We start from the raw sequence: 20,359 nt of genomic DNA, 5'->3' as shown, positions 1-20,359 counted from the left end.
ACCGCCTCCACGGCGGTTTCCACGGCCGCTGCCGCGCTGGATGTTAGTCTGCGGCGAGTGGCTGGCGTCAAGTGTGGGGACGCCCCTTCCTTGGCCACGAAAGGATTGAAAGGCACCAGTTTGCTGGCACGGGGCCGAGAGGCCCAAGGACTTGGTATTAGCCCTGGAGTCCTTAAAGCGCTCAAGCGCGTGGTCTGCCTTGTCCCCACAGAGGCGACGGCCATCGAACGGCATGTCCATCAGAGTGTTCTGGACATCTGCTGAAAAATTGGCGGATCTCAGCCAGGCGTGGCGTCTCACTGCCACCGTCGTAGCCATCGCTCTGCCTAGCGAGTCGGTGGTATCCAGCCCACACCTGATCGAATACGTGGCTGCATCCCGGCCCTCCACAAGGGCTTGGCCGAGTTTGGCCAGTACCTCCAACGGGCACTCTGGCAGCACCTCCGCCACCGTTTCCCACAGAGAGTGGGTGTAGCGGCCCAAGAGGCATGCGGTGTTGGAAGACCGCAGTCCTAAACTAAGGGAGGAGAATATCTTTTTACCATAATTCTCATACCTCTTGGATTCCCTGTTCGGCGGGGCCGTCGGGAATGCGGTGTGGGAATTAGAGGCCTGAATGACCAGACTCTAGGGGTGGGGTGGGAGGACAGGAAACATGGGTCGCCCGGAGCCGGGCAGTGGCGTCTGGCCACGTTCCTATCTACGGGCGAACCCGTAGCGGGCCTGGACCAAGTGCCCAAAAGAACGTCGGTCAAGGCCTCATTAAAGGGCAGCAGAGGCTCAGCCGAGGAGGACTGCGGTTTAAGGACCTCTGTGAGGAGGTTAGTCCTCACGGCCGTGACGGGGAGCTCAAGGCCAAAGGCCTTGGCAGCCCTCGTCAACACCACACCAAAGGTAGCCCCCTCCTCCGAAGCCACGGTAGGAGGAGAGACAAAACCAGTGTCTGGAGAGGTGTCCAGGCAACTGGCCTCCCCAAGGTCTCCTGCCCAGTCCTAATGAGACTTACACTCCTTGGTCAGAGGGTCCTCAGACCCCTCCCAATCCTCCTCTTCACCCATCTCCTGAGGATGTAATTGAATGGGTTCGGTTCATACGGGACCTCATGGCCATGAGGAAGCGCTCAATCTCCTCCGGCGTCGCGTTCTGCCCAGGGACCGGAGGGTGTGGGGCGGGACAAGATGCCAGCGGCTCTAAGGAGCCGCGTCGGTGGTGTCACCCGAACCCCCGGCCGCATCGCGCGAGCGTCGGGGGGAGTCAGAAGAGCGATGACGTCTCTTTGACTTCTTGTGCTTCTTACCTGACGACTTGGACCCGGAGGAGTGGTGCCGACTCCCGGAGCTGTGATGGCTCCGTCCCCACGACCTGTCCCTCGACCTCCCGTGGGACCGGGACCGGGACCTCACTCGGCGCGGGGCCAACTGCCGGAGTTCGAGCCGCCTGCGTGACCGCTCCCGCCTGGCTTTCCTCGAGAGGGACCAACAGTCGGGGCAGGCCTCGTCGTCATGGTCAACGCCTAGACAAGTCAGGCACAGGCGGTGAGGATCCGTGACCGACATGGTGCGGTCGCAATCGTCACAATGCTTGAAACCAGGCATCCCCACGGCACCGATCGGAGTCGCAAGACTTCGAGAAGGATCAAAAATGATCTAAAAAAAAGTGAGTCAAAAATTGACTGGGTTACTGCCTTTTCCAGATCTGCGCTGGCTAGCGCGGAAAAAGAAGAACTGACGTCAGCACGCGGAGGCGGCGTCTAAGTACTCCGACGAAGTCATCACGGCGCCCACGACGGACGCGGAGCCTCAGACGACGCCTACCGACGCGCAAAGGTACTGCTACGCAAAAGTGTCTGGATCCAGTCTGACGCCTGGGGATATTCTAAGGTAAGGAATCTATCACTAACGCGTCTCTTTCAGATTGTGTGGTTGTCAACTTTAAAAACCCTCAGATTGTACGTATGTCCTTAAATTATAAAACCACCCCTGGAGAGCCCTGCACAGAGGTGAGAGTTCTTCCGCTGGAATATTTCTATTCTCATTGTTTCAACCCTGGTACAGCAAATATTCCCTTGGGGCATGCAAGGCAATTGGAGGAGGAATAGAATCTTGCCCACAGACATCCTCTTAGCAGACCTTTGTTTTTTAATCTGCCTGTAAACAATCGATATGGGGCCCTGGAAGATGTAGATTGACCACTAAGTTTAAAGGGTGTGGGCTATCCCAAGAGTATCCAGGAACCCCAGAGAGGGCGTGTGCAGCTAGATCAGGGGAGTTCAAAGCAGTTACCCTTAGTGGGGATAGACATTGAAATGGGGGATTGCGTTCAGCCCACTCTGGGGAGTGGGGCCCAGGTGGGCCTATATTACCCACCTGGCCCTATACCCATTAATCTTTCTACCCCTTCTAATGACACCGCAAAGGGGATAAACCGTCTTATAACAATTGAAGCTTCCACCGATCTCTTGGGAGGAGTCTCATGTCCAGGTAGTGAGTTGAAGATCCACTCCTATAACGTAGCTGGCATCAAGGGTAAACTTTCTTACCCTGAATAGGGACTTTTTTTGGACCAGTTCGACGTTTGTTTGTTCCAGGAGACTTGGGCAAGAGATGACTGTGTTAGGGTGGGGTTTGTAACATTTAATATCCCAGCTATCACTAGAGAGAGGGGCAGACCCCTGATTACCTCCTCGGACATTCAATGTGAAATGCTTAGTTTTCCTTCTAAACTGAAGTTTGCCATTATTAATGTCTACTCTCGGCCTGTAAGTCTGAGCCAGGAATCAAAAACCCTCGACGAATTAAACTCTTTAATCCCCGCAGTGCCGTCTAATTCGAGGCTGATAGTTGTGGACGATCTAAATTGTCATTTCGAACCCCTTTCTGGCATTTATGACATGATCACCAATGAGGAGGACTCTCAGTGGGCTATCCCAGACCCACAAGTTCATCCAGTTAAGACATGGTCCCCTTTGGTACTTCAAATAAATGCCATTTTTTTAAATCACTTGCTGAGAGCTTGCAATGGTCGTACACCTTCTGACAGGCAATGGCAAATTGACATTTAATAGAATCGGCCAAGCTTCCCTTTTAGATTATATTCTAGTGGAGTACAGATTATGGTATAGGGTTCTCGATTTTGCTGTCATACCACAGTATGATAGGGACCACAACACCCTGGCATTGACGTTGAAGGTTCCGGATTCAGGTATTCTCCCTGCTAAAAATCCGCCCTGAAGAGGAGGTTATTCCTCACCAATAACAGGAGAAGAATCAAGTGGGGGGGTGCAATAAAACAAACACCTGAAAAGCTGGGAGCTCTCTATGAAATGGTAATACCAGCTTTGCAGGAACTTAGCAGCGTTCCTGCTTCATTGTGATAACCCAGCCCATATTAAACATGTTGAAGCACTCCACAAGAATCTGACAATTAAATTAGCCGATATTTTTTACCCGGTAGTACGCCATAAAAAAAAATAAAAACGGTAACCCACACGTGGTTTAATGATAATTGCCATAAGGCTAAACGGGCGTTGCGAGCGTCTGTTAAAGAAAAAAACAAGCCATTAACTAAAACTAGGAGGAGTCCTATACAAAGAAGCTGTTTGTCAAGAAAAGCAGTCCCGGGAAGAGAATAAATGGGAGGACATTAAAACCGCCCTACTGAACCGGGACATGAGGATTCTGGGCCATAGTCAGAACAGGTAGTAGGGAGGGTAACCCAGCAATTGAACCGAATATCCCAGCAGAAATGTGGGCTGATCCTTTTCAGGCATTGTATGCAGTAGAAATTGATATTGATCCATATTCTATTAACCATAGCGCTCCTCTAGGTGACTCGGGTGCAGATAGCGGCCGGGTAGTGGACTCACCTGCTACTGTGCCTAGACACGCGGACGAGGTGACTGTTGGGATAACCCTCCTCGAGGTCATTAAGGCAATTAAGAAACTACCAGCAGGCAAAGCACCTGGTTTAGATAGGTTACCATGGGATTTGTTTCGGGAAGAACCATCCATCTAGGGTACCTATTTGTGCCTGCTATTTAGCACCATTATGAATGGCATGCCGATTACGGACACCTGGGCTGGGGCAGAAATTGTCGCAGACTTTAAAAAGGTCTCACCCCTACTCCCTGAAAACTATGGAGCGATCAGTTTGATCGATGTCACACAAAAACTGTTTGCACAAGTACTTTTAGGTCGAATTCAGGGCTGGTTGCAAGAGAATGACGTCATAAGCCCCTACCAAGCCAGATTCAGGAAGAACACCTCCACCGTGGACCAAATATATAGACTCCAACTCATTGTTTGGAAGACTGTATCAATGGAGGGTGGCAGCCTCTATTTGATTTTTGTGGCTCTGAAAATGGCTTTTGATTTGGTGCCCAGAATCAAACTTTGAGGGCGTTAAGAGAACTGGGGATTTCCACTTACCTGCTCAGCATGCTTATTAAGCTGCATGACACCACCTATGCTCAAGTAAGATGTGGCAAAGGCGGTGAATTAACCAGCAGACTCCCAGTTGACAGAGGAATGGGGCAGGGTTGTGTGCTCACACCAACCCTGTTTTGCCTCTTTGTCAACGCACTCATTGCCCAACTTACAGAGGTTGAGGACAATGATGCCCCCAAGCTAGCAAACTCAAAGGTACCAGCTTTGATGTTTGCTGATGACACTCTCGTGCTGTCCAAGTCGCCGATGGGCATCCAGAGGATACTGGACAGGTTTGTCATTTTCTGTAACAATAGGGGCTTGGAGATTAACACCATGAAAACCAAATTCAAGGTAGTTAATCCACCCAAGAAGACACGCCCAAATCCGCAACTAAATGGCATTGCACTGGATAAGGTTTCTGTATTTGACTATTTGGGAGTTACCCTTACTGAAAACATGGATTGGGGGCCCCAAATAGCCAAAGCTAAGCTAATATTAGCCCAGACTTCCGGGGGTATAGCTAAATTGCTATGGGAATCGACTATTAAACTTTTGGCCCTGCCATGGAGATTTATAGGGCGCAAGCGAGGGGAGCCACGCTGTATGGGGCCGAACTCTGGGGCCACTGTTCCTCTGCCTCTTTAAGCAAAGTTGAGAACAGTTTCCTTAGACAAATTTTGGGCCTCCCGCTCAGCACCCCATTAACCCCTTTGCGGCTAGACTTGGGCATAGCCCTGATCGAAGATGAGGTTGCCCTACGACCCCTAACCTTTTGGCATAGGAAGTGGGTGACCCCAGAACTGGTAGACTACCAAGCAGAAACCAAAGAGCTGTTAGATTAACCAAGGGTACTAAAAAAAGTTCCTTGGTTTGTGCATGTAAGGGATGAATGTGTGAGGCTAGGCAAACCAACCCTCAGGTAATCCTGAAGAAACTAGCTCTATAGTTCCCTGAGCCAAACTGCTGAGTGTAGGAGAGTGGGGTCTGCAATCCTATGATCACCCCCGATTTTTGCTTTTTGCTTCACTGGTTTACGACTTTCCCTGGCTGTGGGCCTGCTAATCAGACCCAGAGCCTAGCTGTTCTCTCTCTAAATTGACACACATGTACCTTAGGTGCATTTACCAATAGGTACTGGGCCACCCCATCAGTCCCTGTACAGCATACCTTAGGTATCCAGGGCATAGGTGTACCCAGGGCCTACCAGGGGCTGCAGCATGTATTATGCCACCCCTGGCTGGCCATCCAAATCTGACACAACTGGCTGCACGACAGCTGGGGCAAGGTGGTGTAATCACCCTTTGCTTTAGATCTAGTATTCCTATATCTAACCCTAAAATGGACACATGTATTCCTATCAGTCACTCCTATGGCAGGCCTTAACAATCCTGAAGGCAGAGTGCTTGGAATTATGTGAGATGGTGCTCTGGCATGAGCTGAGCCCGTTTGCAGCTTGCGGAACCAAGTCCTAATAACTGTTCCATGATAACGCGTACCATATACTCTTATGTGCATTATAATCCTCGCGGTTATTTGCTAACTTTGGTATCGCTTTATCAAAACATGTCGAGTAAGGTGTCATCCGAATTGGAATACTAACCCCTCGCCAATTCTGGCGACGGGGTTAGCATTTCACCCTTCTAGAGGGACACGACATGTATGTAACTGTGAACCCCGGTTAAAGTTAACTCGAGCCTCAGCATCACAAAATGGATGCTGCCACCACAGACACAAGTCTGACCTCCTGCTGCTGGGAGTCCTTCCAGCGAGGAGAGCTTGGACAAAGGGTTTCCTGTCAGGGGCGGTGCTAGCACCATCCCAGACAGGGTTTTGTGTATCCCAGGTAGGCAGGGCTGGGAGGAAGGTGACTGCAAGTGGCACCCCGGTGCTCACTGTGCATATGCCGGCTCAAACCAGTTCCAGGGGCACCCCAGCCCCTGAGCTGGGGAGAGACCGGACAAAGGAGAGGGGTGTAACCACCCCCCTCCTGGTCCCACCCATGGGCAGGACCTAGTCGCGTGCCAGCCCCTTTTCTTAGAATAAAGGTAGGAGCGGGCCCCCTTCCCAAATTAGATAATCTTGAATCTTGAACGACTTTCTATGAAAGGAACTCTTGCCATTCTCTGAAGACTCTCCCTTGTGGCTAAGGAGTAGCCACCCTGCACCCGCAGGTACCACCTAAGCATCGCGGTTTGCTGCACGTCCATCCTCCGGATCAAGACTGACCAGCTCGACAAAACTCTGATTCCCTGGCATCTCTGACCTCTACCTGCATCATCAGCCCAGCTGAGATTCGTGGGTGTGACGAGACCTGAGGGACCGGCCATCTTCTAAACCAGCACGACGCTTAACCAGCACGACCGCCGAGGGATCCTCGAGTGAGTGCACTGGGGTTTGAGAAACCCCAACCCAGAGCAGCTCCAGCACCGAAGTCCAGCCCCCCAGCATCCACGAGATCTGCGTGGGGCCCTTCTGCTCTTTGCTAATTGCCACATTGCCCGGTCACTTGCCCTTCGGCTAGTGGCCCTCCTGACGACGTACCACGACGTTTTCACCGCTGGTCTGGTTGCTCCACACTGGCCCTTGCTCCCTTCCAAGAGAGGAGCGCCCCGAACCCTCCTGGTCCACTTCAGACACCATCTGGACTCCACCGCGTGGGCTTGCCTTTGCCAAGGCTTGTTGCTCCAATCCTGGTTCCAGCTTCGCCGAAAGCAGACACCCTCTTGGGACAGCTCGCACCTCCAGCCTGGTTGCCGATAACGCCTCCTGGCCCGTGTGACTGCAGAGTCCAGCGTCGGCCACAAACCTAATCGCGGTGACCTCATCCGGTGCCATCCTGGTGCCCACACAATCACTGGCTAGTGATTAAGAACTGAGTCCCCTCTGCTTTCAGGTCGTCTCCATCACCGATCCAGGCTTGGATCACACTGAACATCTTCACTGGTCGCCTGCCAGCAACTTCTTCTTTCAGGCTCCATAGACTACAACAAGGATTCCCGACGTCTTTTGAACCCTATGCAGACGCAGCCCCTGGGCTAGGTAACCCGAGCATTTCAGTGCTCCAACGCAGGTTCACTATCCAAGTGTCATGATCCTTTTTTGTTTTAAGTCTACCTAGTCTGATTCGTCCGGAAACAGTAACTTTAGCAATACTAGCCTCCATAGACTTTGTCCCGCATCCCGCGTGAGAGTGCACACTCTGCACCCGATCTCCCTAGGCCTCCTGCTCCTAACCTTAGAGTTCAGTAGTGTAGTCCTAGCGATCCTGAAGCCTCTGGATCTTGTTACTCACCTGCTAGTATTTCGCATTCCACTTTTAGTGTATATGGTTTTTCGTGCCCCTCGGGCATTTGTGTAAATTGTGCAACTTGAAGTATTTTCGTAAGAGTTTTGTATTGTGCTTAGCTCCCTGACTCATAAAGAGTTCAGGGTAGACTTGTTATAAATAAATATATTTTATTTTCATAACAACTTGTGTGGTTTCCTTTCACTTGGTGTTCAAGGGGTATATGTGATGGTAAAACAGCTGGCTTAATACGCCCTCTAGAGTTTAGCCTAAAGACTGCTTTTGTCCACGCTAGTAGGATAGCTTGTCTATAAGGTTGACTTACAACCAATCATCAATAAGGGTCGTTTGGTATGATACACAGTGATCCTAAAATAGTGAGCACTATATATCAGGCCAACTTCTCACATTGGTGTGCAGCGGTTGGGATTTGAGCTTGCTGCTGTTTTACCTCGCACGTATCCTAAGAATATCATTTGAAAGATCACATAAGTACCAAGGTACATATAACTTAGCTTAGAATAGTCTGAGTTCTACTGAACCAGCTGTTGTAGTGTCACAGGGCCTAGCACACCCTGACTACAACTCTTAGCAAGGGATCAGTAGGCAAACAAATAGTGTAGGTAAGTGCACCCCTTACACCTCACTAGAAGCATGTCTACCACAGGAGGGAACACAGAGGGCCCCCTTGTGGTTGATGACCTTCCACAGGTCACTTCCAGATATGCAGCTCTTAGCTTCCAGGAGATGAGACAACTGTGTACCTCCAGGAAACTAAAACAGGGTTCTAACCCTACCACTCCTTTTCTGATAGGTCTCTTAGAGACTTATGATGCCAGGAGGGCTTCTAAAACAGGCCCCCATAATCCAGATGGGAGCATGCCCCCCTGAGAGGGAACCCTTGGGGACCCTGACCTCAACCTCAATGGAACAAAGTGAAGAGGAGGAAGAGGAACAGGAGTTGTCAGGGGATGAGGCAGACAAAGGTCAGGTAGTAGTCAGTAGGCTCACCAGGACCAACTTAAGCATGCATGAGAATGGAATTGGGGGACCCCCAGGCCCACTCTCAGGCAGGCTTAACATTGAGAGTAGACAAGTTAGGTCTCATTCCACAGGCTCTAACAGATCTATTCATACCAATGGCTCTCAGGCATCTTCTCACAGAGGGATGACATCCCCTCAGAGAAGAGAGCATGAAGCTAAAATGAGGGAAGTCAATCTGAGGATTGAGAGGGAAGAACTTGCCCTTGCCAAAGAGAGACTTGCCTTTGCCAGAGAGCAGAAATTGAGTGGGGCAGACCCCACTGGTGGCAGCATTATCCCTAGAGATAAGGACAGGAGTTTTGATACTAGACACCCGAGTAAAATAGTGCCCCCTTTAAACAAGGGGATGACATCCACAAATGGATGACTGCTCTGGAGAGGGCCTGCACTGTCCAGTGCATCCCCCAGAGTCAGTGGGCAGCTATTCTGTGGCTCTCCTTTGAAGGCAAAGGTAGAGATAAGCTCCTCACTACTAGAGCTGAGGATGCTAACAATTACCAAGTCCTGAAGAATACATGATTGATGGGCTTGGCCTAACAACTGAGCAGTACAGGTTGCTGTTCAGAGACACCCAGAAAATTCAGTCTCAGAATTGGGCTGACTTTGTAGATTGTGCCACTAAGGCTTTTGAAGGCTTTTTACTGGGAAGTAAAGTTACTGATTACACAGGATTGTATAATCTAATTATGAGAGAACAAATCTTAAGTAATTGTCAAAATCAGTTGTTGCATCAGCACCTTATTGACTCAGATCTGACCTCTCCCCAAGAATTGGGAAAGAAGGCAGACAGATGGGTCAGGACAAGGGTCAAGCAGCAGAACCAGAACCAGGGTGGTGGCCAGAAGAAAGCAGACCAGAAGGGTAATGAGAGTAAACAAAATGACCAGAAGTCTTCAACAGGGCCCTAACAATTAGAGGAGGGAGGGTCCCAGAACTCCCAAAAGAAGAAGAACAATGGTCAGAAGAAACCATGGTGCCAGTACTGTAAAAGTAATACTCACTGGTTTAGTGATTGCACCAAGAAAGGCCCAGCTCCTACCACTACTGCCCCTAAGGCACCTGCAACCCCTAGTTCAGTTAGTAGTGGTAGTGTCCCCCCTAAGACTTTAGTGGGTTTGACACTGGTATCTGAGGCAGGCTCTGACCTAGTCAGAGTACCTACCCAGGCTGTTCTTGTTTGTACTGGGGACATGGATTTGACCCCTACAATAAGTCCCAGTACTCTGGGCAAGTATAGACAGACACCTTTAATCAATGGGAGATTGGCTCAGGCCTACAGGGACACTTGTGCCAGTGTCACTATGGTGACACCAAACTTTGTGGACCCTGATCAGGTAATACTAGGTTCAGACTACCTAGTGATCAATGCTAGCAATGTCACTACCACCCATAGTATGACACTTGTTAATTTCTCCTGGGGAGGGGTAAATGGCCTCAAAAGGGTTGTTGTTAGTTCAGACCTCCCAGTGGACTGTCTTTTGGGCAATGATTTGGAATCCTCCCTATGGTCAGATGTGGAGTATAGGACTCATGTGGAAATGTTAGGTTTGTCAGCACATGTCCTTGCTGTGACTAGGTCACAGGCCAAGAAATGCCCAGCTGAACTAGTGCTGGATCCTGGAACAATGGACCAGACACTCACCAAGAGAAAGAACAGTAGGGTTAAGGCAGTGCCTTCCCCCTTGCCTCAAGGAGAGGATCAGCTCTCACAGGAGACTGACCCAAAGACCCCAGAAGGAACTGTCCTAAAAGAACTTGAGCCGGAACAGGTAGAGTTTCTGGGGACAGGGGGACCTTCCAGGGCAGACTTGAGACGAGCACAATTAGACTGTTCATCTCTGGAAACCCTCAGACAGCAAGCTGCTGCTGAGGCTGCAGGGAATGCCACAGGTGCCCATAAAGTGTATTGGGAAGATGGACTCCTTTACTCTGAGGCAAGAGACCCCAAGCCTGGTGCTACCAGGAGGCTGGTCATCCCCTGGTCTCTGAGAGGTTTCCTTCTCACCTTGGCCCATGAAATTCCCCTTGCAGGTCACTTAGGCCAGAACAAGACTCGGGACAGGCTTGCCCCACAATTTCACTGGCCTCATAAGTCCGAGGACACTAAAGAGTTTTGTCGCTCATGTGTCACCTGTCAAGCCAGTGGCAAATCAGGTGGCAACACAAAGGCCCCCCTTATACCACTACCTGTGGTGGGGGTACCCTTTGAAAGAGTGGGGATTGACATTGTTGGACCAATGGACCCCCCAACAGCATCTGGACACAGATTTATACTGGTGGTAGTGGATCATGCCACCAGGTATCCAGAATCTATTCCCCTTAGGACCACTACAGCTCCTGTTGTGGCCAGGGCCCTACTTGGAGTTTTCTCCAGAGTGGGGTTTCCTAAGGAGGTTGTCTCTGACAGAGGTGCAAACTTCATGTCAGGATACTTGACTGCTATGTGGAAGGAGTGTGGTGTTAACTGTGTTGGAGTGCTGGTGGAAAAGCGTACGCAAATATGCCTGACCAGTTCATCCATATCGCATTGCCCTGCGACTGTGGGTGTGGGAACCTGGCGGCAAAGCTTTGGCATTTGGCGTTTTCCTTTGTGGCAAACAGGTTTATCTCTGGATGACCCCACTGCTGGAAGTACGGCTGGAGTACTGATGGGTGTATCTCCCACTCTTGCATTTGGTGGCTGTACCTGCTGAGCAGGTCCGCCATCTGATTGTCCTTGCCCGGGAGGTGTTCCGTCATGAGGGAGGTGTTCCTCTGAATGGCCCACTTCCACATGCTCGGAGCCAGATGAGACAACTGTGGAGAGTGTGTACCTCCCTGCTTTTGTATGTAGTACATGGCCGTCATGTTGTCCGTCCGGATCAACACGACCTTGTTGCACAGATGTACTTTGAATGCTTTCATCGCCATGAAGATAGCCATCAGTTCTAGAAGGTTGATGTGCATCTTCTTTTGCTGCGCTGTCCATAGTTCCTGCACTGTGTAGTGGAGTACATGAGCTCCCCATCCCTGGAGAGATGCGTCCGTTGTCAGAATAATCTGTGGCACAGGCTCCTGGAACAGTCGGCCCCTGCAAAGGTTTTGTGGATTCCACCAATGCAGAGAGTTGTGTGCACGACCGGTCACCAACACTAGGTCTTTCAACTGTCCGTGAGCCTGATTCCACTGACGTGCTAAGCACTCCTGAAGCGGACGCATATGTAGTCTCGCGTGCGGGACTATGAAGATGCAGGAGGCCATCATGCCTATCAACTGCATGAACACTCGTGCCGGAAGCGAGTGTTGTGGTCTGAATTTTTGTATCAGCAATTGAATGCTGTTGATCCTCACTGAATTTGGCTGTGCTTTGGCTGCCAGAGTATCTATTGTCGCGCCCAGATACTGCCGTACGTGGGCGGGCTGAAGGTGGGACTTTGAATAATTCAGTGAAAACCCCAGATCGTGAAGAAGGTGAATGGTGTGGGACATGTGGGGGGCATACCGCTCGGCAGACTTCGCCTGGATAAGCCAGTCGTCCAGATAAGGGTAGACGTGAACGTTCTGTCTCCGTAGGTGTGCAGCCACTGTCGCCAGGCACTTGGTAAACACCCTGGGTGCCGTCGTCACTCCGAAAGGGAGGATCTTGAATTGATAATGCTGATTCTGAATGGTGAACCTGAGGTATTTTCTGTGTGACGGGTGTAGCGGAATATGGAAATATGCATCCTTCAGATCTAATGTTGTGAGGAAATCTCCCTGACTGAGTAACGGTAGAACCTGCTGCAATGTGAGCATGTGAAAGTGTTCTGATAGAAGGTACTGGTTTAGGGGCCGGAGGTCCAGTATGGGTCTGTGGAACCCGTCCTTTTTTGGGATCAAGAAGTACAGCGAGTACACACCTGTACCTTTTTCCTCCACAGGCACGAGCTCTATGGCTCCTTTTTGCAGCATGACGACTACCTCCTGCTGCAATAAGTGCAAATGCTTTGTGGACATAGGACGTTGTCTTGGGGGTATGTTGGGTGGAGTGGATGTTAACTCCAGACAATAACCGTACTGGATAAGCTTCCTCACCCACCTGTCTGTAGTGATGGATTTCCAGACTGGCAGGTGTGGTATGGCCGGGGGGCAGTGACAAGGCGTCACAGTTTGTTAGTGGCGGAGGATCGGGAGATGTTGTTTCCACGACCTCTGCCCTTGGCGCTGTTTCCACGATAGCCACCTCTACTTTGTTTGGCGTAGGTGGTCTGCGCGCCTCCTTTACTGTATTGTGTTTGTTGGGACAGCTGGCCTTTGGAAACTTCTCTATTGTTTGAGCAACGAAAAGAACGACCCTTGAACAGCTGCGACTGTAGAGCCCCCATAGACTTTGCAGTCTCAGTGTCCTTTTTGATCTTTTCCAAGGTGGTGTCCACCTCTGGTCCAAATAAGTGATCAGGGTTAACAGGCTGATTCAGAATGGTGGTTTGTATCCGGGTTTGAAACCGGAGATTCTCAGCCAGGCATGTCGCCGTAACATTACACTTGTGTTAATCGCCCTGGCCGCTGTGTCTGCTGCGTCCAGCGCACACTTGATAGATGCGTTCGATATAAGCTTCCCTTCCTGTATGAGCATCTCTGCTGCCTCCTTATATTCATCTAGCAAGTGTTGTAACAGGATTTCAAGTGTATCGTAATGAGCCCTGTCATATCTGGCTAAGAGTGCCTGAGTGTTGGAAATGCACCAGATATTGGCCGCTTGAGCTGCCACCCTTTTCCCTGATGCTTCTAGCACTTTAGATTCTTTGTCAGGGGGAGGAGCATCACCCGTTGTTTGCGAGTTTGCCCTCTTCCGGGCATTGGAAACAACCAGAGAGTCCAACGGCAACTGTCCCTTGATATAGGTAGGGTCCCCAGGTGCCGGTTTGTATTTTTTCTCAATTCTGGGGTTTTTCACCCCCGCCCTTGTGGGCTCTTTAAAAATGTCTGCAGCATGTTTTAAGACACCCTTCAGCATTGGTAGAGTCTTGACAGTTCTCTCTGAGGTTGAGAAGATGTCAAACAACAAATCCACTTCAATAGGGTCAGCATGGAGCTGGACATCATGGTTTTTGGCAGCTCTTTCAATAAGTGCATTAAACGCCGCCGTGTCTTCAGTAGGCGAGGTTTTCACAGCATAGACATGACTGTCTGGGACAGTGTGTGGATCTCCTGTGTCAGCAGCGTCTGCCCAGGGTTCATTGTGATCTTTAGGATCAGTGTCTATTGGATAACTGTACCCCTCATTGTCACCTTCCCCTGTTTCCACATTTGAGTATGTGGGCGAGATAGGAGCAGTGTCTTGGCCATGTGGTGAAACAGGTTCAACAAGAAGAGGTGATGTAGCAGAATCCTTCTTTTTTAATGGGATTTTATATGACTCCATAGGCTGTTCAGGGCCGATCTTTTGTTTGTAAATAGAAAGTCTATCCGTGTCTGCGTCGATGAAGTGCCTCGACTGCACTTCAATCGGAGGCTGTCGATGCTTTGTGACCACTTCCGCAGTTGAAGGCTTCGGCCCCGTGGACACCTTCTTGGTCGCTTTCACGGCCGTTCTAGGGGCGAAGGCCTTAGGGACCACTTTCGGCGGCAGTGTGAACTGTATGGGTGCCGACAATTTTTGAGGTTTACTGATAGGCTTAGGTGGTGGAGTATCCTTCGGTCCGACAGTAGAAGCCTTCTCTTTAATGCGTTTCAGCGATTCGGACACCTGCTTCGAGAAGGAGGCGAATGGCTGTGTCGACTCGACGGGTTCCTTCGAGCCACTGCCAGGAGTGAACTCGAGGTTAGTACCGCTCCCAGCCTTGTCTGGTCGACGCGTAGGATGAAGAACCTTCTGAGCTCCGAGTCCTTTGTCTGTGTAGACGGCCTTCGGCGCCGACTTCTTCGGGTCGACGACCTTGACCAGTGTCTTCGGTGTCCCAGTCTTTGGCTCGACACCCTTTAGCGACCTCACCGGGTCGATAACACTTTTTTGCTTCGTCGGTGCCGACAGTTCAGAGGTTTTCGAGCCGACCGCAGCAATACGCACTTTTGGTTTCGATTTTGCTTCCAGTGTTTTCGGTTGTGTAGACACCGATGCTTTCTCTTTCGGTTTCGATCGGTCAACCAGTGGCTCGGTAGAAATGTCCGTAGCCGGGCCATGAGGCGAGTGCTGTAGAATCAAGTGTACGATCTCGGGTAAGGCCATGTGGCGATCCCTCGACCTGAGCCTTATTGAGTATTTGGGTCTCGGCCCCCGTACCAACGGTTGGGCCTAGCTCCTCGCTCGATCTATCTTCCACGGCCCCAAAGGCCACATCGTCGTCTCCTACCTCGTCGACGACGTCTTCATTATCGACCATCTCAACATCAGCGTCGTAACTGGAGTCGATCTCCGAAGCGGGATCAGACAGGTTCTCTCGAACTTCCTGCTCGACTCCTTCATCCTCCTCGGTATCGAAAATGTTCACCGGGTCAGGTGCCGTCTGCTGGGCCTCCTTGCGCGCTGCGCGTCGAAGTCGAATCGTCTTCTTGGAGCAGAAACGAGAACAAGCCATACAGCTGGCTTTATCATGATCCGGAGACAGGCACTTGTTGCACACCGGGTGAACATCAATGTGAGGATATTTGGAATTGCAAACAGGACACCTCTTGAACGGGCTCCGTTCCATGATGGTTCGTCGGTAAGGCCTCTGGCGTCGACCGGGCCTTCAGCGCCAAAAGCCACGCGGCTCCTCTGGACGTCCGGCTCAGGAACCGAGCTGGAACAAGAACTGGGCACCGATCGCAAGACAATACCGAAGATAACTAAAGGCCTTTTGGCCAAAAGGAAAGTTTTTTATCGATTCAGAACTTGAGTTAACAAATATGCATCTGAACCCAATGGCGGGAAAAAACAATCTGAGGATGGTGAGGAAATATAAATTTTTGGTCAAGTTGTGTTCCCTATCGTGTACCCCACCGTCTCCATGTACCAGCTTAAAGTGCATGTAACTTCCTTCCTGTGCCAGCTATGAAGACGCAAATACATTTGCGTCCAACGTTAACATGTCCTCTTTCAGACCCACCCTGAACGGGTTCAATATTCAGTTCCTAAGTATACCATGCCAACGTCTTTTTGTGGTGTACTTTACACGTTTTTCAGCTCTGGCTAAGTAGGCCCTGAATTTCTGCCATCGAGCCTTTTTTCTGGCTTCTGACTCCGAAAGCCTCAGCCCAGGCTGTCTCTGTACCCGTGAACTCTGACTTACTTCCAGCGCGGCCCACCGCGCTCAGCTCAGCCTGCTTCCTGCCAAGACTGACTTCAACCTTCGAATTATCTGATCTGCTCCTCGAAAATGCATTCCTACCTACTAGCTTAAGTAAATATTCCCCAGCTGCAGAGCGAAAGGGCCTGGCCACACTGTCTCTATGCAAGTAATTCATAGCTCCTGTTACCATGCTACCATGGAAGGCCCATGCCCCCACGCTTCTCATGCAGACACTTAGGCGCTTATACACGCACCCTCAGCCAGTATAGAATAGCTTCTGCCCCAGAGACCTTTCCGCCCAGATAACTCAGTTCCTAAAACACCAGATATCAGATATGATAGAAACACAAGTTGATCTGACATGCCAGACTTCTGTCTCTTTCCGTTAGTTCAAATGTCAAGTCCCCAGCACCCTCCAGCTTCGCGTCAATCACACGTCATGCAGCTGCGCGCGCATCCAAGCCTCCGATTTCTGCTGACATTGCAACATTTCTGTTTAGTGCCACCCACAAGTGACACCTACCTGTGACGTTTCTAGCACACACCTCCAGTTCACGCCTAGTCCACGCCTTCTGATTACGTACTAGTAACACGTGGATGCTGTTATCTTGTCTTCTCTCAGCTGTTACGCCTACTATATTGCTTTCTATGATGTAAATTAAGTATATAAGCTATGTATTGTCAATAAAATATGGCTTTATCCCTTCCTGAACCCCTTGTGGTTGCAGGAACATGATATCCAGTTCCGGAACGATTCCTTTTTAAGGAATAAAACCCCTAAGAACTCTAACACCACGGACTCTGTCTCTTTCTTTCCGATTGAGTTATTATTGATTAAGTACTTACCTGCATAGAAATTAAGACGGTAAATTAAATATTTACGACATTCTGGCGCCCGAATAGGGACCCCTCCCCCACCCCACGCGCCGGTTGGTGCGTTGCAAACTCTGTCCCCTGCAATCAGTTAGACGGAGCCTACGCGTACCGGCAGGATTTCCTGTATCTCCCTCTGGCCCACGGAGGTGACGAAGACTGCAATCAGCACCCAGACGAGGCGGTGAGGAGTGCGGAGGATCCCGACCAGAGCCTAGCCGAAAGAAGCAAGGTCCGAGGTGTCAAGAGGCCCACCAGTTTTCCGAAGTATCCACGTGTCGAGTCGAGCTGAGTCCGGTCCAGTCCAGTCGAGTTTTCCGAGGCCTTCTGTTTTCCGTGCTTCCCGGTGAGTACCATTGCTGGGACGTATCTAGACGGGTTTGGGTACACAAGTCCGGTCTGCACTGTTTTAGACAGTGTATCTGTACTGTTTAGCAGTATATCCGATGATTCCAGTTCTTGCACTGTGCTCAGCAGTGTATCTGTGCTGTTTAGCAGTACATCTAGTATAGGGGGTAGTCATATGTGCTTTTAAATGTTTTTTCATGTGATCAATGTCGTTGTATGAGTGACTGTTTTAATGTGCATTATTGTGTTCTTGTGTAACTAGCTGTGTCTAGAATTAAGAGCAAGGAATATCGAGCATTCAGTACTAAGTAAGGAAAATGCCGTTTTTTAACAAGTTAAAGCAGATAGGAACTAGGAAAGGGATACTAGAGTAAGAAATTCCTATCCCCCCTAGGGACACTCCTGGAAATTTCATGTACCATAAACATGGCATAGATGCCATATTGTATCTAGATTTATGGGCCGATTATAATAAGCATCTAGACGAAAGACACAGATGGCCCGCTACCGGAACATGGGATGCCGAGTGCATCATGAAGGTAGAGGAAGCATTATGGAAAAAGAAAGCCAGACAATCTCAGAAAGACGCCATAGAATTTTGGCGTAAGGAATCACATAAGCGTGCTGAAAAAGCACTCCGTAGAGAAGACAGACTTAAAGAATCAGATAAAGCTCAAGAAAACGAATTAGTTACTGAAGGGATCCGAGTAAAATCAGAGCAAGTAGACCGTGCACGAAACAATCTCGTAAACGGTATGTATCTCGCGGCCGAGGGTTCGCCTGAGGCCATTTCAGAAATACCGAAAAATTTGCCGCCACCATTGGTTCCAACTAAAGTAACTCACAGGACCACTAAAGACATATTCCTGAATTCCTATCTAGAGGATGTAGCTCCCGCTTACACCAATCTGCCTGTCCGCGCCCTGCCTAACGACAGGGACGGGGGTGGTAACCCGCCCCAAGATCATATTCCGCCAGTACCACAACAAGGTTCCCCCGCCCGACAGATTCCCCCTGTTCCACCACCTCCACCACTTCCCGCACCTAAAATTGATCTACCGAAACCACGTCTACCTGACCCTACTAAAAGACAAATTCAAGTTCAGATACAGACTCCACAGAGAGATAATGTCCAAGCTTCCGCCTCAGGAGGTGCGACCGGGGGTTTCCGGACCCCGCCATTAACGCACAGGTTACAGCTCGGGGACTTGCAGAGTCCTTTCACGTTCAAATCACCCCGCCTCGACATACTCAAAGAAAACCTTACAGTTTGCAGATATGATCCAGTACCCGGCAAAGACGATAGAATGATGATGGCATCACTACGGTTACGATCTGCTACTGATTTCCTGCTGTTATTTGCAGGAATGAAGGAGCGCCTAGATAGAATATATCAGTTTGTTCAGACTGGGGTAGACCCTGACAGTATTAAGGATGCCATGGAGCATCAGAAAGTTGACGTTCAAGCACAGATACTACGTTTTTTCATAAATTGCCTAATAAGAGAACGAGACAGGCCTGAGACAGATCAGGGTGAATTAGATGCACTAAACAGGTGGGGTCAAAATATATCTGAAGGAAAACACGACAAGGGGACCTGCATAGCCAGTATGTACAAGAAAATAAGAAAAGCAGTGATAGACATACACAAAGAAGAGAAAGAAAAGGCTTCCTCCGAGGGGGAAGAAGAACCTGAAGAACAAGAAAAGACTACAGACACGATAGCGTATGTAGGTAAGGGAACTTACCTTAGGAAGGGCATTCGTCCAGAAAGCAAGAGAGTTTTTCTCTCTGGCCTAACCAATCCGAATTCTACTGAACATCAGTTCCAGGAGACCGATAAAAGGCTTCGAGACCGAATGGGGTACCATGTACTCAATTCTATGGATGAACAAGAACTAGCTCGGTCAGCAGTATTATGGGCTGACAATCCGGATATATAGAATGATGACACAGTAGCGCAGACATTCCTGAACCTTTCCCTAGACGAACAGAAATTAGCAGGTGTATACATGATTCAGCACCTCCTCACGTTATACAGAAACCAACATTCTGATCCAGGTCCCTTACACGATACATTAGAAGCACTACTCATGGATAGATGGAGAGGTTTAAGCACCAAATTAATTCAAATAATTCTAGAACAACGACATAGATATAACACTTTCGTAAGCTCCGAATATGTTCCCGCTCCGCCCCCAGAAAGGAAAATGTATCATATGGAACGTCTGCATGGCATTGAAAGTCAGAACCCTTTACGAGAAGTGCATCCAGTTATGGGTGAGGATCATAACTTGAAACGTGTGTATGTACACACGCCTCTGACTAAGTTAGAACTGTTAGAAATGAAGAAACTAGTACCGTGCCACGATAAAGACCCTGCAGGTTTTCACAGAGAACTTAAAGATATGTTACTGATGGGGGATTACACATATGAAGATATCATGAAAATGTTAAAGGTACTGCTGCCCACGGGCATCTATGAGAAACTCAAGGAAAAAGAATGGGAGGTGGGGGAGAAAAAGATTGTATGGACAGAAATAGAAGACGAAGAGAACAAACGTGTCCCAGGGGTAGGCCTTGGGGAGAAAACTAAAGCATTACCTGGTTTGCTAGTACAGGTTCTGCCAAGATTATTGACAACTAGAAAGGAAGATTGGGACGCCATCTCGTCCTGTAAACAGAAACATGATGAAGATACTAGTGACTTCTATTCAAGATTCGAGAAATGTTTCATTATTAATAGTGGCCTTAAACCAAGTAGCGAGTCATATCCGCATCTTTTTGTATCAAAATTAGTCGAGAATTCCCTGCCATTAGTTAAGAACCGCGTGTACAAAGTTGAAAGTACTTGGCAGGCAAATACGCCATCCCAGATGTTACAAATGCTACAATACCATCAGAACAGAATTAGAGAAGAACAAGATCAGGAACAGAAACGCATGAAAGACACGAAAATGAAAATGTTAGTAGCCCAGTCGGTTCCAGCCGACGGTCAGAGAAAGGGTACGACCCAGACAGGTCACGCTACAGCTCCCGTTAAAGGGACATGCAATTATTGCAAGCAGCCAGGCCACTACGTACACGAATGCCCAGGTCTGAAACATAATATAGCGACAGGTAAGACAAAAGAAAGACCGCATCCGCCTAGA

General features: G+C 49.5%; 1 pseudogene; it reads right to left on the bottom strand.

The window, feature by feature from the left end:
• Positions 1 to 3,515: 3,515 nt before the first annotated feature.
• LOC147674061 (uncharacterized) lies at positions 3,516 to 14,944 on the bottom strand (annotated as a pseudogene).
• Positions 14,945 to 20,359: the final 5,415 nt, after the last annotated feature.

The sequence above is a fragment of the Lissotriton vulgaris genome, chromosome 12, assembly GCF_964263255.1.
Source record: "Lissotriton vulgaris chromosome 12, aLisVul1.2, whole genome shotgun sequence".
Taxonomy (NCBI): domain Eukaryota; kingdom Metazoa; phylum Chordata; class Amphibia; order Caudata; family Salamandridae; genus Lissotriton; species Lissotriton vulgaris.
The sequence above is the reverse complement of the archived record's forward strand: the minus strand, read 5'-3'. Positions and strand labels throughout refer to the sequence as shown.